The sequence below is a fragment of the Chinchilla lanigera genome, unplaced genomic scaffold (assembly GCF_000276665.1).
Source record: "Chinchilla lanigera isolate Chin_1 unplaced genomic scaffold, ChiLan1.0 scaffold00013, whole genome shotgun sequence".
Lineage (NCBI taxonomy): Eukaryota > Metazoa > Chordata > Mammalia > Rodentia > Chinchillidae > Chinchilla > Chinchilla lanigera.
The window spans coordinates 16350679-16369333 of NW_004955414.1; the positions used below are offsets into that span (position 1 = coordinate 16350679).

The 18655-nt window shown below is 44.1% G+C and overlaps 1 protein-coding gene across 1 annotated transcript in view; it reads left to right on the plus strand.

The window, feature by feature from the left end:
- Positions 1–18655, plus strand: part of Gdpd5 (glycerophosphodiester phosphodiesterase domain containing 5) — a gene marked incomplete in the record, with an annotated part of 93332 nt that overhangs the window by 27974 nt on the left and 46703 nt on the right. The window contains 1 exon segment of the mRNA XM_005379889.2: positions 3980–4062.

Genomic DNA, 18655 nt, shown 5'->3' on the forward strand with positions numbered 1-18655 from the left:
TTTGCTGCCTTCCACTCACCATGAACTGTTTCTCCTTGGTGATGCCCCTCTGCCATACCATCCTGCCTTGGAGCCAGCCAACTATGAACTGAAACCTCTACAAACTGTGAGCTACAATAAATCTTTTCTTCTTTAACTTTGGATGTTGGGTATTTTGTCTCAGCAGTGAGAAAAGTAACTAACATAAAAGTATATAGGGCTGGGGATATAGCTCAGCGGCACAAGTGCCTGCCTGTCAAGTGCAAGGTACTGACTTCGATTCCTGGTACCAAAAAAAAAAAGAGAGAAAGAAAAGTGTATAGAAGGGTAGAGGTTTAGTTTAGTAGTTGAGCACTTACCTAACAGGCTCAGGTTCCTGGGTTCAGTCCCCAGTACCGGGGGGAAACGTATATATTCATTAAAAAATGCAAACTAAATTAAATGTAAACACCAAAGGATTTATTTTTATCTTCAGAAAATGTTTTTATTTTATGAAGCTATTAAAATCAAAACACAGATTGTGTATGAGATGAAATACTCAGATCTTTGAAGGTTTTATAAAAATGAAACTACTAGTGTTCAGTGCCCATCTAGTTGCCAATTTAAAGAATTAGCATCACATTTTATGCTGCATTAGAGTAATGGGAATTGTTAAATACTGAAAGATGCTCTTCAGCCACCATGTGCATTTTTTGCGAATACCACACTAATTCATGAGTACTTTTAGAACCACAAAATGGAACAGGAAGAAATGCCAAAAAAGAAACAAACAATAAAAAAGATGCTCAGCATTACGGGAAAACTGATACATGCTTACATAAGAAATGATTGTGTGTTGGTATCTGAGAGATAGGATTTGACAAGTTAATTTGTCTTTCCTCTAAAACATTTTTGCCACTCAGCACCCCCTGCCTCCCTCTTCCCTCTACCTGTGCTGTCAGTGTCTACCCCCCTCCCCAGGTGACCTTCGTGGCATCTGGACACGTCATCTTTTGGTCTTGAGGTTCAAGAAGCAGAGAAGAGCGCGTAGGCCTGAGTGGTGTTAGTCAGGGAAGTGGATGTTTAGGGTCACAGGTCACATGGGTGCATGTGACAGGGATTCCTGTATATTCTCTAAAAAATCTGTGAGTTTGTGACCCATGGGGCTCAGGATGATGGCCTCTTTTCCCCTTCTAAGAGTGGCTCAGGGATGGGTCTTCCTGCCAGTGAGATCTGGGCCATACAAGCAACCATAGGTAATAGATAGATCTTGTGTTATAGGTAGAGTTTAAATCAGGTTACTCAGTTCATTCATTCATTCATTTCATTCATGTGTGCATTTGTTCATTCATTGAAAAACCTAGCCCCAATTGTTCATCTCATTGTAAAATGCCAGGCCACAGCAGTCTTTTAGTGCAGCCTATGATCCTACAGATGAGGCTCAGAGGACACTGATGTACTTAACATTACACAGCCAGGCCACAGCAAGAAAGCCCGCAGGCTATGTTTCGCAAGCAAGGCATTCAAGCCAGCCAGAGTTTTGGGTAAAATCTGAATAAGTACTGCTATTTCCATCAGCTTCCTTTGCTCCATCAGCTTCTGCCACCTTCCCAAGGTCCTGGAGTGATTCTGTGTGTGTGTTTGGGGTGGGGGTTCAGCTTAAAGAGCCACCTCCTCTTTAGGGCCAGCACTTCCTTCAGATTACTCACTGGGACTCAGAGAAGAACACTAATGTATTTAAGATTACACAGCCAGGCCACAGCTTCTACTGGCCCCTTGCTGGAAAGCCAAGGTGGAGGTAGAGCCGGACCCATTCATGTCACCCTCTCCCTGGATCTCAGCTGGATGACCCTAACACTGACCCGTAGCCAGGCTGGAGGCAGGAAATGGAAATGGAAGGCAGATGTTCCACTGACTCCTCACACAGGCAGGTGGGCAGGGGCTGGGGTAAGGCCAGGGCTCAGATGAGGGTGACCTCCACAGCTGGGTTTGTTGTTGTTTGCTTGGTTTTGTTTTTTGTTTTTGAGGCAGGGTCTTGCTATGTAGTCCAGGCTGACCTCGAACTCACTATGTGTAGCCCAGGCTCACCTCAAACTCGCAGCAATCCCCCTACCTCAGCCTCCCAAGTGCTAGGATTCCAGCTGTGTGCCACCATGCCCAGCCCACATCTGGTTTTGAGGCCAGCTGCTGGACTAGGTGGGCCTGGCAGCAGAGCTGAGACCCCTCGAAGGCTCTTTCTCTTCCCTAGAGGACAGTGAAGCGTGGTACAAAGAGCACTGGGCAGGAGTTGTGGACTTGGATTTTTCCCCCCTGTGTTGGGGATGGAACACAGGGCCTTGAACATGCCAGACCAGGACTCTACCACAGAGCCACACCCCCGGCCCTGCACTTGGGTTTCTGACACCAGCTTTCTGATGACCATGTCAGTCTCCTGCCCCTGTCTGGGCCTCAGTATCCATGTCTGTCTCATGGCTTGCTGGCTGTGACATTTTGTGCAACTTGGTATGGCAGGGTTTACATTAAAAGACTCAAGTTTAAAGTCCAGCTTTGCAGGCTTGTTGGGTACATGCACCTTTTAGAGCTTCTGTTTTAAAATTTGAAATCATAATAACTTTGGTGGTTTGTTTTGTTTTGTTTTTGGTGCCAGGTTTGGAACCCAGGGCCTTGCACATGCTAGGCAGATGAGCTATATCTTCTGACCCACTTTAAGTGTTAAATATGTGTTATGTAATGTAGTCTCCCACATCAATCTTATGGGTGGATTTTATTATTACTGTTCTCTACATAAGGAAAGGTTAAGTAACTTGCTCAGGGTCATACTGTAAGTGCCAAGATTCTAACATGGGCAGTTGACCTGCCGGCGTCATGCTTTCAGCATTGTCCTTGCTGCTCAAATTGTGGTCCATGGACCAGCAGCATGAGCATCACCTGCAGCATGCCAGAAATGCAGACTCTTGGACTCTGCCTAGACCCATCAGGCTGTAGTTTAACAAGTACGAGAAGCCCTTATCTATTTATGTTTTTGTCACTTAGACCTTAGGGTCACTATGCGGGATAGAAGAAACAAGTGTGTTTTGTAAGCTATAGAGTACAAGGCATCGTGAACACTATGACAGACCAGGCACTGAGGAATAGAGGTGGGCTGGGCTATGCCAGGGTCTGTCTACACTGTCTCTGAGCTCAGCTGATGTGTCTCGGCTGCATGGTGCTTACCGGTATGTGACTGCAGGGTCCCAGTGAGCTGGGGAGAGTTCTCATGCTGACATGGTTCCTGTGTTGGGGCACCAGGCTTAAACTGTCATTGCCCTGGGTCCCCCAGCTCTGCCTCTGCCTCTGCTTCTCTGGGTGACCTGGTCACGCCCCTCGCCCTGCCAGCCTCAGTGTCCCAAGGAAGGCAAGGTGGCAGCATCCTCTGAGGCCTGTGGGGCCGACGCAAAGCTCCCTCCCTGCCATCTTCTTGCCATGGCCTCAGAACTCCCCCTTCTCCTAGTTCCTGGGTAGAGAGGGCTGGCCTGCTGGCTGAGGAGCTGGGCACGGGTGAGGAGTGCATGAGTCAGAACTCAGGCTCATAATTGTGGTGCCCCAGATTTGCCTCCAGCCCACCAGCTCTCCCTCCCCTGTGAGGCTGCTTTGAAAGAACAGCTGGCCCGGTGGCTACCTTGGAGGAGCTCATCCCCTGTAGCAGGAGAGAGCCTCTGCCCCCAGGGTCCTGGCCACGGGGTCTTTGAACCCTGCAGAGAGGCACAAGGGGCTCAGGGAGCCATTGGTCCTGGTTGGAGGGAGGTGAGGCTGGTGTTTGGGCAGCATGTGTGGAAGTGGGATCCATATTGTGGGTTTCAGGGCCTAGAGATCAGCCACCAGCTACACAGCTTCTCCAGGGAAGGGACAGGAGGCAGCTGTCGCTGGGTCCCACACCAGCACAGGGTGGGCCCAGGGTTGAGGCTAAGGGCTGGGTGTGGAGGGTGGAAGGCAGGGTAAGGGAATGGAAGATCTCATTGGGTTTGTCTCCTTGTTTCCTCAGCTCTTCCAAGGAAGCTTTGTCACTGCCTTTGTGGACAGGACACCCCAAGGAGGCCAGCTCACAGCCACTGGTACCTTCTTCCGGTAAGAACAAAGGAAGGAGAGAGGAAGGGAGAAAGGAGGTAGAAACAGACCACAGAGAGCAGCCCCCTGGCTTCAGAACAATGTCTGCCTCTCTTGTGGAGGAAGCACCCCACCGTTCATGGAAAAAAAAAAAAAAAAAAGGCAGGAGAAACAGGGATTCTTATCCCATTTTATGGAGCAGCAGAACCTAAGCTCTCAGTGAAGATGTCTCTGCCTTAGCCCCCTGAGGGCTTCGTCTAACGGCCTTGCATGTAGTAACTCATTTAATCTTTATAACAACCAATGAGGTATGTGTCATTCCTGTGTTATAAATGAGGAAACTGAAGTATAGAAATATTCGAGTTGCTTAATTAAGTGGTAAAACTGGGATCAAATCCAAGCAGTTTAGATTGTTCAAACCCTGTGCTTCATCAGTTCTTTAGAGCCAAGTATTAACTGTTTCCTTGACCTCTAATTTGGGGGTTAAATGGACTCCCCAACTCCAGGGAAAATATGTATTTAAGAGAGACTCCTAGAGAAAGTGGTGCTTCAGCTAATGGGATAGGCGGCAAGTGGTGGAATTGGAGGCTTTGAGTCATGGAATTGGCGTGAACCTTCAAGGTGGACCGGCTTGCTTTCTCAGCATTAGAGCAAGACTGATCTTTGATCACCAGAATAAAACTTGGACATTTGAAAGCACCAACGAGACATTTAGGCCCCAGGCTCTGAGATATCCCTGGAAGCAGAAAGACTGCTGCTTTTTTGCAGAATCTTGTGAAGGAAGAGAAATGTTAATGACAGGGGTAGAACTAAGTTCCTGGGCTAAACATGAGGTTGTCTTCTCTAGAGCTGGTACAGGAACTTGCAAACAAATACCAGAAATTTAAGTTTAACATCTGTGAGAGAAAAGAACCTAATTGAGATTTTTTAGTATCTTAATTTTCTTCTATAAATTGACAAAAGGTAGAATTCAGACCAGGCTCAGGAGTGGCTCTACCGTGATGAAGTTTAAAAGGCTCTGACTGGTTCTTTCTTTCCTCTGCACGTTTAACCCCATTTTCCAGCTGATAAATGCATGGGCACCTCCTTGGAGCCAGGCCCAACACAGGGCACCCAGGTTCCCTACATGGCGGCTCCCCTGGCAGGAAGGGACCTAAAGTATCTTGTGTCCCCATCACTGGGCAGAGTGGCAGGTGCTTAGCCAAATGGATCAGAAGTCTCAGCCTAGGGGAGCTCTCAGCCCGGTGCAGGCAGCCTTTGAAGCAGATGATGACCTTGATGCGATGTGCGCATGAGGAGTGGAGGCAGTGGGCTTCTGTGGGCGTCAGGCCAGGTCTTGTTCAGGGTCCACTTGTTAAGATGGATGGGATTTGGGTTGGGCTGGGTCAGAGCTGTCCTTTCGGGGGCCCAGCCTGACCAAAGGCAAAGGCAAAGGCTGGGGAAGCTGGGCAGCAGGGTGCCCTTGGAGCCCAGTGGTGAGAGGAGAAAAGGGCAAGAGGAGGTGAGGCAGGGGGAAGGAAGCAAGTGAAGGGGTCCTCAGATGGTAGTATTTGTTTTTCTTGCCGCCCAGGGCTACTTGGGAAGCCTGTTTGTGTCGCAGCTCTGCTATACTAATGTAAGTAAATAAAAGAAATCTCAGCTCCCCATTCCTTCAAGGGGCAAAACTGAGCAGAAACAAGTTTGCCCAATGCAAGTTGCTGCCACACTCCGCTCTGTGGCACTCCTGCTCTGGGGCCTGGGAGAGCATCAGGAAAAGCCAGCCCTGACCTGGTGACTGAGTCACTGGTGTCCTATGAGGCCCCAGTATCAACTTCATGAGGAGAGGGTAGTTGCCCTTGAGTCCTTGGTGGGTATTTGCTGGCTTCTGCCTGCGGCAGGGAGAACTTGGCAGTGCCATAGGGGCGGGGAGAGCTGGGTGCAGGGACTCCTCCCAGGATGGCCTTCCTGCAGTCCTGGCAGCTTGGTGGGAGCCACTCAGTCTTGCAGAGAGGTGGGGGCTGTCACTGAGGTGTATTGGCCTCTGGCTGACCTGGGGAGCTGGCACCACCACTCCCGGCTGTACAGGGGACTTCTGCAGGGAATGGAGGCTGGAGAGATCGTCTCCACGACATGGTCAGTGCTCACGTCTTATGACTTAATAGTTCTAAGACACCAATTAAATTGCTCCAGGATTCCATGATGTATGCTTCTTGGCATAGGGCAATTCCAAAACTCTGGTTTGTGGCATTGGCAGCCCGAGATTTGGGGTTCTGCGATGCCCAGCTCTGTTCTCTGAGAAAAGCCGGGTCATGCTTGGTAACTTCTCAGCCTAAGCTCATAGCCCTGACCTGCAAAAGGAGGCTCCCTCTGTGCAAGAAAACTGAAAGCCCAGGGCAGGCACCTGAGTCTGCCTTCTGTTCAGCCGATGGCCCCAAATGTGTCCCAGAACGCAGGTCTTCTCCTGTGGCCTCACCTGAGGGAGAGGCTCTGCAGACATCTGGTTGTCTGCCTGGTGCTGAGTGAGTCCTGACCTCTGTCACCTTCAGTTTCCTCGTCTGTGACGCGGGGATCTTGATAGTGACCTAGGGACGTGGTACGATACTTGAACGAGGTGACTGGGTGAAGCTCTTTGTAAACTGTGAAGCACTGTGCATGCAGGTGTGATTGTAGCTCTGAAAGGAAGAGTGGCTCATATCTGATTCTTGGTGAATCCTTTACTCCAAGCATGCAGGGCACGTGGTAGGAAGCCTCTCAAACAAACGCTAAGTGACGTCCAGACCCTGAGGGACAGGACAGATGCTGAAGCCTGCATTTTGAGGGAGGAAGCTGGCCCTTCCGGCTGAGAGGAACAGGGAGCTCTTCCTATGGGAGGGTGGTCCAGACCTGCTGGGAAGATCTGGCCTGCCTTCGCCTCCTTCCCTTCTCCCCCAGGAAGCAGCAATGAGAGCCTCTTGGGACAGAAGCGTCAGTTAAATAGGAGACTCAGGCATTGCTGTGCAGAAAGATTCACAATGACTAATTATAGTGTGATTGATTCTTCAAGGGCACTGGCTCTCAGCCCTGCCCACTGAGAAACTTTTCCCCAAACAATGAGCAAGTGTGACGTGGGTGGTTCCACCTACTCTTTCATCACTAAAGCCTATATCCTGTGTCCTCCCCACTGCAGCTGCCTCAGGGACTTCTTTTCTGCCCTAGGTCTGGCTATCTTCTCTGATGATTTCGTTAGGATTTAAGGCTTTCTTTGAGGCCCAGAGAGGTAGAGCAACTTAGCTAAGGCCACAAAGTGAGAGAGTGATAGCACAGATCTTGAGTCCGGCCATTAATGAAGTCCTGCAGTGAGAAAATCTGAAATTTGTGGGTGCTGCCAAAGAGCCAACCGCAGATGGCTGGAGAGCAGTAGTGTGGGGCCTGGGATTGGTTGGCTCCACCTTTCTCTGGGTGGGCTTTTTATAAGCCTTGGGAAGTGGGAAATCCCAGAATCAGCACTGTCTCCCCACCTCCAGTCCTAGGCCTGGGGCCAGGGATTTGTTTTAGAGATTTGAATGTGTTTTCTTTTGGGAAATGGCCCAGTTGGTGAGCTGCTTGGGAGATGCCCTGCTGCCCCGGGGGGCGGCATGCCTGTTGGCAGCAAGCCCCACCACAGCCAACACATGCAACTCAAATGGGGCTGCTTTGCTGGCCACAGCCTGGAGGCCCATTCTGCCCCAGGAGAAGCCTCCCTGCTGGCCTCTCAGACCTGCTCTGTGCGCGCTTCCTTCTCCCTTTTGTGCACCAGATCCCCGCTTAGTTCTGAATTCTGCTTGGCTTCCACCCTCTCCAGAAAGCCTCCACACAGGTTAGTGCGGTGGCCTGAGGAAACCTGAGGAGCTCTGGGACCTAGCAGAGATCCTGACCCATCAGAAAGGGTTCCTAGAAAGGGCTGTCTTAAGCTGAGGTGAGGAGAGCCTGCCAGAGGACAGACACAGGGACTCTAGGGCTCCAGGCTTTCTTGCCACACTGAGTGGGACCAAGGGTCAGCCACAGCAGTGAGCGAGGGCCACCGAGGGGAGCTAGTAATATTCCAAGGCCATATCCCCAGCCTGGAGGGAAGAAGTCGTGGCCTCGTGCCTGTCATACCTGGCGTTTACTCTAAGTGAAGTGTGGGTCGCTGCTTTTGTGAGTTATCCGGACCATAACATACCCATACCTTAGTCACTACCAAAGATGGCAGGGGCCCCAGGCTGACCAGGCCTCTAACCATGTTGCAGGCATCCCTACAGCTTTAATCTGAGCTTTGAAATAGGTACCCAGATGGTGGTGTAATGCCAGCACTCCCAGTAACTTGGCCCTGGGAATGTAGGTCTCCCCACGCAGAGCAGTAGGGACTGTGGGATGTGTGCTGTGGACCTCCTGGAGCAGCCTCATCCCCACTTTGCACCTAGGGGAGAAGGGCAAGCAGGGGGCTAAAGCCTTAGAAGCTGAAGGCCCCCGTGGAGATCATTCAAAGGATTCAAGCCCTCCCACGACACCAAGGCTGTCTGAAGGTCACCCCGCCCACCAGTGGCTGAGCTCAGCACCCGGCCGTCAGCCCAGCTGGAGCTGAGGCTCCAGTGAGGACAGCCAAAGCTGAGGAGAAGGGAGTGTTTCCTTCACGCTTCCCTTCTTCTCCCGGCACTGGCTGGCAGGCTGCTGGAAGACGTCAGGCCTTGGCTCCCCAAGCCCTAACACCTCAGAGGTTTTCCTCTTCCTCCCAGACCCGCAAATGCTCGCTCCCTGCCTGCAAACGCCCTCTGCCAACCACAACACCAAGCTCTCTCCCGTGGAGAGCAAACAGTTCATAGTTCCGTAGATGCCGTAGCCAGCAGAGAGGTGGAAGGTGGTGGGAATGTGGGCAGACCCTCTCTCTGGGGCTGCTGCCATGGGAATTCTGAGCTTTAGTCAGCCTCCTTGGGTTCAAATTCTCCTCTAAGATTAGCTGTTTGACTTTATATGAATCATTTAACTTCTTGGGTATGTGTGAATGTATTTAATTTAATTAATAGACTTTTTAGAAGATCAGTTTTAGGTTTAAAAATTTGATTACAGAGTACAGAGTCCCTGCATACTCTCCCTCACCGCCTTCCCCCACCCCATACTTTCCCTCATGCTTTACATGTTATATTAATATAGTACATTTGTTATATAATTAATGAATGGATACATTATTACTAAGTAAGTCCACAGTTTACACTAGGGCTTCCTCTACCTTGTACATTCTGTGGGGTTTGACAAATGTGTGTGACAGGTCTTTGTATTACTAGCTCATACAGGATAGTGTAGTTGCTGTACCAAACCCCCAGCTTCCACCTATTTCTCCCTTCCTCTCCCCGAGCCCCTGGCAACCACTGCTCTTTTTGCTGCCTGTGGTTTTGCCTTTTCTAGCATGTCATATAGATAGAAGCACACCGTATGTGGCCTTTCAGATTGGCTTCTGTCACTTAGTAAGTTTCCTGTGTCTTTCCCTCCCCCCAAGGACTGGAGATTGAACCTAGGGCCTACACACCGAGCAACATCCTCAGCCCCATTTTGTTATTATTTTTAAAATTTTAAATAGAGTCTTGCCAAGTTTCCCGGGATAGACTTGAACCTGCCACCCTCAGGTTCCCAGAGTGCTAGACTTACAAGCATGTACCACCAAGTCTGGCTCCCTCTGTGTCTTTTTGTGACTTAATTGATCATTTCATTTTATCACTGAGTAATGTTCTATTGAGTGTATGTACCGCAGTTTGTTTATCCATTTACTCAGGCCCATGTTTTCTTAATCTGTAGAATAAAGCTGGTGGCCTCCATTTGGTAAGGTTGTCATCAGGAAGTTATCCATGTGCAAAGTTCAGCCTGGCATCCAACAAGTCCCATGGTACCTACCCATTCCCCTCTAGCAAGCAAGTGGTAGCACAACAAACAACTGCTGTGACTACTAATAGTAACACTGTACACCTGTTGGTTCTGCCATTTGTGGAACACATTAATCGAGTACTTAAAAGCTGCTAAGAACTGAGAACAATAGTGTATCTCCTTGTACCAGGCAAGGGTTTAGATTGCAAACAACAGAAAAAAAAATCAGCTTAATTTGAGCAAAAGAGTTCCTTGAGGGAATAGACTAGCTCTCAAATCTGAGGTGCTAGAGACCCCAGTCTGGGTAAGGATAAAGGGGCAAAAGTACTGCCAAGAACCCCAGGCCATTGTCTCTTCTGGGGTAGCTATTAATGGTCTCACACACTTACACAATAGTGCAGATAATCTTCAGTTGACTTCCAGATCTGGACGCATAAAAAAAAGTTTTATTAAGATAAAATCTGCATGCCATACAATTCACTTATTTAAGTGAATTCTGGAAGCTGTGTCCCCACAGCAAATGACATCAGAGTTGTGCCCCCAAGGCAGTTGACAGTGGAGCCACATATTGTCCCCCAGCCAATTCCATGCCCATGGATTCAATGCCCTGGCCATAGCCACCCACAAACTCTGAGCTGGCTCTCTGTTTTGTTTCCCCTTGGCACAATGCAGCGGAGGTACCAAACACCAGACTGACCTGATCTAAACAAGGCTAACACCCAGAGAGAGAAGGTAAACCTGGAGGGTTGGCAGATCCAGGGAGAAATTAGATAGACCTGGTCAGCAGCAATAGCCCCAAGAAAAACCCACAGCTACTGTAAACTGTAAAAACAGCATGGAGTTTTACTGCATTAGTGACTTCTTCACAGCAGGCCAGAGTTGGATATGAAACCCAGTGCAGTGCTTGCCATATTGCCAGAGTACGTAATCAGTGCCATTTTTGGAAATGGTGAATTGCTTAAGACTGAGACAGAATAACTACAGAACAACTCCACTTCAGGGTGCCCATTGTTACCTTTCCACAGTGACTGGGTGAGAGACAGCCATGGGAGACAGCTGTGGAGAGGGTGTGGGCGAGACAGAACCCCCTGAGAAGTTTAAGCTTAGGGCCAGAAGAACATGGACTTCACCCTCTGTAGTGAGGAACAAGGCCAGGTGAGTATGGCATTCAGAGGCAGCTGGATCTGAAAGTGCAGGCATTAAGTCCAGCGGTCAATTTGAATCCCCACCCCATGGCCTACATCTAGCAGACACTAGTGGTCTGATTGCTTTCCCCATCTACCAATGTGAGCAAGCATATACCTTGCTTTGGATGGTTGCTACAGTCTGGAGTATATGGACAGAGAGTCCTCTGGAGTGTGTGTGGGGGAATGAGGGTGATTACTACAAGCCCACGGGCCCTAAAGCTAGGCAGAGAAAATTGTGAGTTCTGAACTCTGAGATTGCAGATCCTGGAAAGAAAATACTCCCTTAAAAAATACAAGGAAATACCTTTTTTTTCTTTTTCCTTCATTGGTTTTTTGGGGGTTTAGAGTTTTTCCTGTTTTTGCTCTTTCTTTTTTTCTTTTCTCCTTTTAAATTTATGGTTTCTTTCTTATTTTTATTTTTAAAATTTTGCTGTTTATTATTAAGTTTATTGGTACCACTTAGATATATATAAATATCACATTCATCATAGGGAATTTGTACCTGCACATGTTATATCTTGATTCCTCTTTTTTTCCCATTGCCCTCCTCTCCCTTCAACCTTTCTTCCCCTCCTTATTTACAAAGCTTTGTTTCCATTTTACCCTTTCTTTCTCATTTTTTGTTTCTCCTTCCTTCCTTTCGCCCTCCCCCTTCCCTAGTTCCCCTTTCCTTTTGAACAATTTCTTCCTATTTCACAATATCTATTAGGCATTTTGGTTCTTATTTACACTTTCAGTTTCTCACACCAGAGAGACAATGTGATATTTATACATTTGTCTGATTTATTTCACTTAAAAGTATGGTTTCAAGGTCTATCCATTTAGGTATAAATGTCTCAAATTTATCCTTTATAGCTGAGTAGTACTATATTGTATATTTTTTAAAAACACATACCTCTTTTTATCCATTTATCAGTTGATGAGCATTTGGGTTGTTTCCAAGAGTTATAAACATGGTATGCATATATAGCCATGGTATGATGCTTTTAAATATGTTTTGTGGGGGGATTTACTTCTCATGGGTACGCATATATAGCTGTGGTATGATACTTTTAATTCTTTTCAGAAGATACCAAGAAAGAGAGGAGCTGGGTCAGATGGGACATTGAGTCCTAGTTTTTAGAGGAATCTTCACACTGATTTCCACAGTGGTTGCAGCAGTCTACATTCCCACCAATGGTGGGGAGGAGTTCCTTTTTTCCCATATCTCCACCAGCATTTATTATTGGTTGTTTCTTGATAATAGCCATTCTTTCTGGAGTGAAATGGAATCTCAGCATTGCTTGTTCTTTCTCTCATTTTTTTTCTATTACTTTAATATTATTAATTTCCTTTTACTCCTCAATAGGAACCTGTATTTTACTTTTCTCTCCTCAGTCTCATCGTCCATTGATTGACTTTTCAAATTTTATTCTTTTCACTCTCCAGTTTTCCACCACCTTTATCTTTACTAGTATAACCATTAAACTTTATGAATCTTTAGATAGCTAATGCTATACTATTACTGTTGAATACTGCTCTATTGTTAGCCAAGGTATAGTTGTTGCATTTAGTAGATATTTACTGTATGTCACTGTTTGATTTGTCTTGGTGTTTATACTATAATTACAGATCTCTTTTCTATGGTTAAGGGTTGTACACTGGTGGCTATTGAGGTTTATCAGTATCTAGTTTGTGTTTGACACTATTATTGTGGATGATTTTATTGCCATTGCCAAAGTGGCACAGTTGTTACTATTAATTGGTTTTCTCTGTATACCAGTATTAGGATTACCTTTGTGTCATTAACAATACTTTGGCCCATCCCCAGAGAACTGGATGCTATGCCAAATACACTACAACCTCCCCTCCCAAATAAACAGAATCGGTTGAATCTTGGGATAGAGGGGAGAGCCTATAGTTAACCACACCTAGAGTGCATCACTGAAAAGCAGACACTAGCTAAAGAAGTCTCCATAGTAGCAACAAAGTCCTCCACTATAATCAACCCACAAACCTCAGCACAGACAATAGGCAAAACCCAATAGAAACATGAGAGGATGAGGCAACAACATGCCTACAAAAACTCTCCACCCCCGCAAACTTGATCTATGGGGCATGGAAATGGTAGAAGAAAAAAAACCACACAGCCAAATTATTCAAAAGGATAACACAGGAGACTTTTAAAAAACAGACCAATAAGGTGCTCAGTGAACTCTTAGAATTTATATAACTAAATAGGTAATGGACCTAATAAACAAAACAATCAATGAGTTTACAGAAGGCTGTAATGAAAATCTAACAGAGTTAAACAAAATGATACAAAACATGAATGAAAAATTTAGCAAAGAATTAGAGTCTATGAGCCATCTTTTTTTTTTTTTTTTTTTTTTTGGTACCGGGAATCAAACTCATCACCTCAGGCTTTCCAGGCAAGAATTTATGCTGCTGAGCTACATCCCCTGCCCTAGAGTCTATGAAAAAATACCAAATAGAAACTCAGGAGATTAAAATCCTGTTGAAATTATGGGTAGCAAAAATGACCAATATGAGGACAGAGTATCAGAAGTAGAAGATAGAACTGAGGTCAGTGACTAGTTATTTAGAGATACCTTAAGTACAACAAGAAAATGTGGCAAATGAATTGAACATCTTCTAGATGATGCAAAAGAGACTAATGTAAGATTAATTGGAATTAGTGAAAAATCAGAAGACAGCATAAACAACATGAAAACCTGTTTACACAAATAATAGTAGATGACTTTTTAAATACGGTGAAAAAATACAGTAAGTGAGGCATATAGACCCTCAAGTAGCCACAACCAGAAAAAAACTCCCCGCAACACATCATAGTCTGTGGGAGGTCCTTAACTGGTCACTCACAATAGTCAAAATCCTAGAAGCCTAATATGACTAACAAGTCTTAAAAGCTGTTAGGGAAAAGCAACAAATCAATTATAAAGGTAAACCTATTAGAATTACAGCAGACTTCTCAAACCTTAGAGGCCAAATAAGCTTGAAGGAAAGTGTTTCAAGCTCTAAAAGAAAGTAATTTCCAACCCAGACTGATGTATCCTGCAAAGCTATCTTTCAAAATTGATGGAGAAGATAGTTGCATGAAAAAGAGCACCTAAAAAAAATGTGACTACCAACTCAACACTCCAAAAATTTTTCAAGAAAAGAGACAGTGAAGCTTACAATGACAAAAGGGATAAATGAATACACTAGGCAAGGTAAGCAGATAAGCAGAAGGGGGAAAGAGGAATTAGCCTCAGGAAAAATAACGCAATGACAGGAATAAGTCTCGTCACTCCCAATGTGAATGGTCTCAATTCCCTAATCAAATGACATAGACTTGCAGAATGGACCAAGAAATAAAATCCAACCATATGCTGTATACAATAAACACATTTAACCCAGAAAGAAATTTATAGAGTAAAAATCAAAGGATTAAATGCAATATTCCATACAACAGGAACCCCAAAACAAGTAAGAGTACCTATTCTATTTTCCAACAAAGTGAACTTCCAGCCAAAACTGATCAGAAGAGACAATGATGGTAACTATGTATTTATTTATTTATTTGTCTTTTTGAGAAAGGGTCTTGCTGTACAGTTCAAGCTGGCCTTGAACTTACTTTGTAGCCCAGGCTGGTCTCAAACTCGCAGCGATCCTCCTGCCTCAGCCTCCCAAGTGCTGAGATTACAGGTGTGTGCCACTACAGAAGAGATAACAATTATATGCTCCAAACACCACATACCCAACTTCATAAAACAAACACTATAACACACAAAAGATCAGATAAACATCAACACATTTATAGTGGGATGACTCAATATTCCACTATGACAAGTAGATAGATTAACTAGACAAAAAAAAAATCACCAAAAATTATCAAGGTTGAATCAAACCATCAAACAAATGGACTTAATAGATATCTAGAGTGTTCCACTCAATAACAGTATGTACATCCTTCTCAGCAGTACATAGAATATTCTGCAAAATAGACTACATACTAGCCAATAAAGCATGCTTAGGTAAATGCAAACAATTGAAATTATCCCATAAATATTATCAGACATAGCACAATGAAACTAGAAATCAGTGGCAAAATAATCCACACAAATTGTGCAAACTCATGGAAATTAAACAATACCCTCTTGAATAATCAGTGGATCACAGAAGAAATCAAGGCAAAAATTAAAGAGTTCCTAGTATCAAATGATTTTGCCAGTACAACATATGAGAAACTATGAGACACAATGAAAGCACCCCTAAGAGGGAAATTTATTACTGTGAATGCCCATATCAGAAAAACAAGCTCAAATAAATAACCTAGTGATACACCTCAAGGTCCTATAAAAACAACAATCCAAATCCAAACCTAGTACAGGGAAGGAAATTATAAAGATCGAGCAGAAATTAATGAAATTGAGAGCTTAAAAAAAAAAAAACAAAAAAACAAAAAACAAGAATCAGTGAACGTAAGGGGCCACATTCCATGCCGAATCAGTGAATGTAAGAGTTAGTGAGTGTAAGGTGTGGTTCTTTGAAAGAACTAACAAAATAAACAAACCATTGGCCAGTCTTACTAGAAAAAAAGGAAAAAAAAAGACCCAAATCAATGTAATTAGAAATAAAAAAGGTGAAATCACAATGGACACTGCAAAATCCAGAAGATTATTAGTAACTACTTTGAGAACCTATACTGCAGTAAATTGAACAATTCAGAGGAAATGGATGGATTCGTAAAAACATATGAATTACCAAAGCTGAAGGAAAAGACAAAAAAACTCTAAGTAATCCAATTGTAGAAAACAGTTTATTTAGATAGTCTATGAGTAAGGCAGCTAGCTAGTGGGTGGGCCTGAGATAGAGTGGGATGACCAGCCATAGTGATAAAAATTAAGAACAGGTAGTGAACTTGGACTTTGACGTGGAATGAACATTCCTCAGGCATCATGGAATGTGACCCCTCACTCTTAAAGAGAGGCACTGCCACCTACTGAAGTCCTGAATGTTGAGGAGTTTAAGATACGGTTAACTTCCTCTGACATGAAATACAGCCCACGCCCTCCTTAATATTTTTCTGAGGATACTGTAATGTAAAATAACTAGTTTTTTCTAGGATCCCAGTTTACTGTAAACACTCTATGAAAGAACTGGACCGGAGAGCCTGAGTTCCTATTGGCTTTTTTAAGCGTCACAGAGATACCGGTGATAGATGTCCACAAAATGATTAAGCAGTTCCTGTACCCTACTTGTTTATAAGTAACTCTAAATTGTGAAGCCACAGGAGAATATTCCACTTAACCAGCAATTTTAAGATGGAAAAGAAATACCTTTTCTAATGTCTGCTATACAGAGAAACTATGCAGTAATTCCAAACTTCCATGAAAGGGTATTTTCTTCCAAAGATTAATAAATCTATGATTGTTCTTTAGCTCAATATTGCTATTTCTAGAGTTTAGCAACTACAATGAAGGCATATAATAAAGAGTACTATTTAAGCAAAAAAATAAAAAATAAAAAATATATTGTAAGGCCATGCAGCCACCCATTTGGGACTCCTCCTGGAAATCCAGGTGCTGTTTTCCTTCTTATTTCCAATAAAAACTCTCCTAACCTCCTCCTTTGGTTTACTATTTCATTCATTGGCATTTGTGGAACCACGAGCCTGATGCACATGGTATCACAATAACAGGCAATGAAATTAAAGCAGTGATTAAAAATAGAAAACTACCAAGTAAGAAAAGCCTAGGTCCTGTGCATTCACTGCTGAATTCCATAAGAACTTCAAGGAAGATCTAATGCCAAAACTCCTTCAAATTTTTAAGTGAAACTGAAAGGGAAAAGTACTGTCAAAGTCATTACTAAAAGCTAGCATTACCCTGATTCCCAAATCAGACACAAACCCGAACTAAGCTGGGTGTGGTGCCATATATCTGTAATCTCAGCACTTAGGAGGCTGAGGCAGGAGGATCTCAGTAAATTCAAGGCCAGCCTGAACTACATAGTGACTGTCCCAACAACAACAACAGCAGAGAGAGAGAGAGAGAGAGAGAGAGAGAGAGAGAGAGAGCGAGAGAGCGAGCTATAGGCCTGTCTCTTTAGTGAACATAGATGCAAAAATCCTCAACAAGATACTGGCAAACAAAAGGCAACAAATCACCAAAAATATCATACATTGGGGTTGGGGATTTAGCTCAGCAGCACAGTGCCTGCCTAGCAAGTGCAAGGTCATGAGTTCGATTCCTGGTACCAGAAAAAACAAAACAAACAAACAAACGAAAAAAAGTATACATCATGACCAAGTAAGCTTCATCCCAGGAATGCAATGATGGTTCAACATATGTAAACCAATACATATAATGCAAAAGTGTCATAATCATCTCAATAAATGCAGAAAAAAGCCTTTGAGAAAGTCTAACATCCATTCATGATAAAGACCTGAAGAAAACAGGTATAGGTGGACCTTATCTCAATCTGATAAAAACCATTTATGACAAACCTACTACCAACATCATATTAAATGTTGTAAAATTGAAAGCTTTCCCTCTAAAATCAGGAACAAGATTGGGATGTCCACTGTCACCACTCCTGTTGAATATAGTAGTCGAAACATTAGTCAAGACAATCTAGCAAGAGAAAGAAATTACAAATACAGAAAAGGGAAGGGGCTTGGGACATAGCTCAATGATATAGCGCCTGCCTGGCAAGCACAAGGTCCTGAGTTTGATTCCCAGTATGCACGTGCGCGCCCGCACACACACACACACACACACACAGAAGTTGAGTTGTCATAATTTGCAGACAACATGGTCCTCTACTAGAAGACCAAAAAAATTCCACCAAAAGACTCTTGAATTAATAACCAAATTTAGCAATATAGCAGAATACTAAATTAATAAACAAAAATCAGTAGCATTCCCATACATCAATAATGAACTCATTGAGAAAGAAATTAGGAAAACAATGCCATACAAAATAGCATTAAGAAAAATTAAATACTTAGGAATTAACCTAACCAAGGAAGTAAAATACCTTTACAACTAAAACTACAATACTCTGAAAAAGGAGATTGAAGAGAGCATCAGAAAATGAAAGACGTCCCCTGTTCCTGGAGAGGCAGAACCAAACGTGGTCATATTTTCAAAACTGATATACAGATTCAGTGTAATTCTAATAAAAACACCAGCAGCATTCCTCACAAAACTAGAGAAAACAATCCTAAAATTCTTATGGAACCAGAAGAAACCCAGAATAGCAAAAGCAGTCCTGGGTAGCAAAACCAAAGCAGCAGGTATCATAATCTGCTCTTTTAAGTTATACTATTTTACAAAGCTACAATGGTAAAAACAGCATGGTACTACCACAAAAACAGACATGTGGATCAGTGGAACAGAATTGAGGGTGCAGAAACAACCCCAGGCAATTCAGGTATCTGATCTTTGACAAAAGTACCAAAAACATATACTGGAGGAAAGCTACCCTCTTTAATAAATGGTGCTGGAAAAACTGCATATTCACATACAGAAGACCAAATCTATAGCCATATAAATCACTATGTACTAAACTAAAATCAAGACAGATCAAAGCTCTAAGGGTTAAAACAG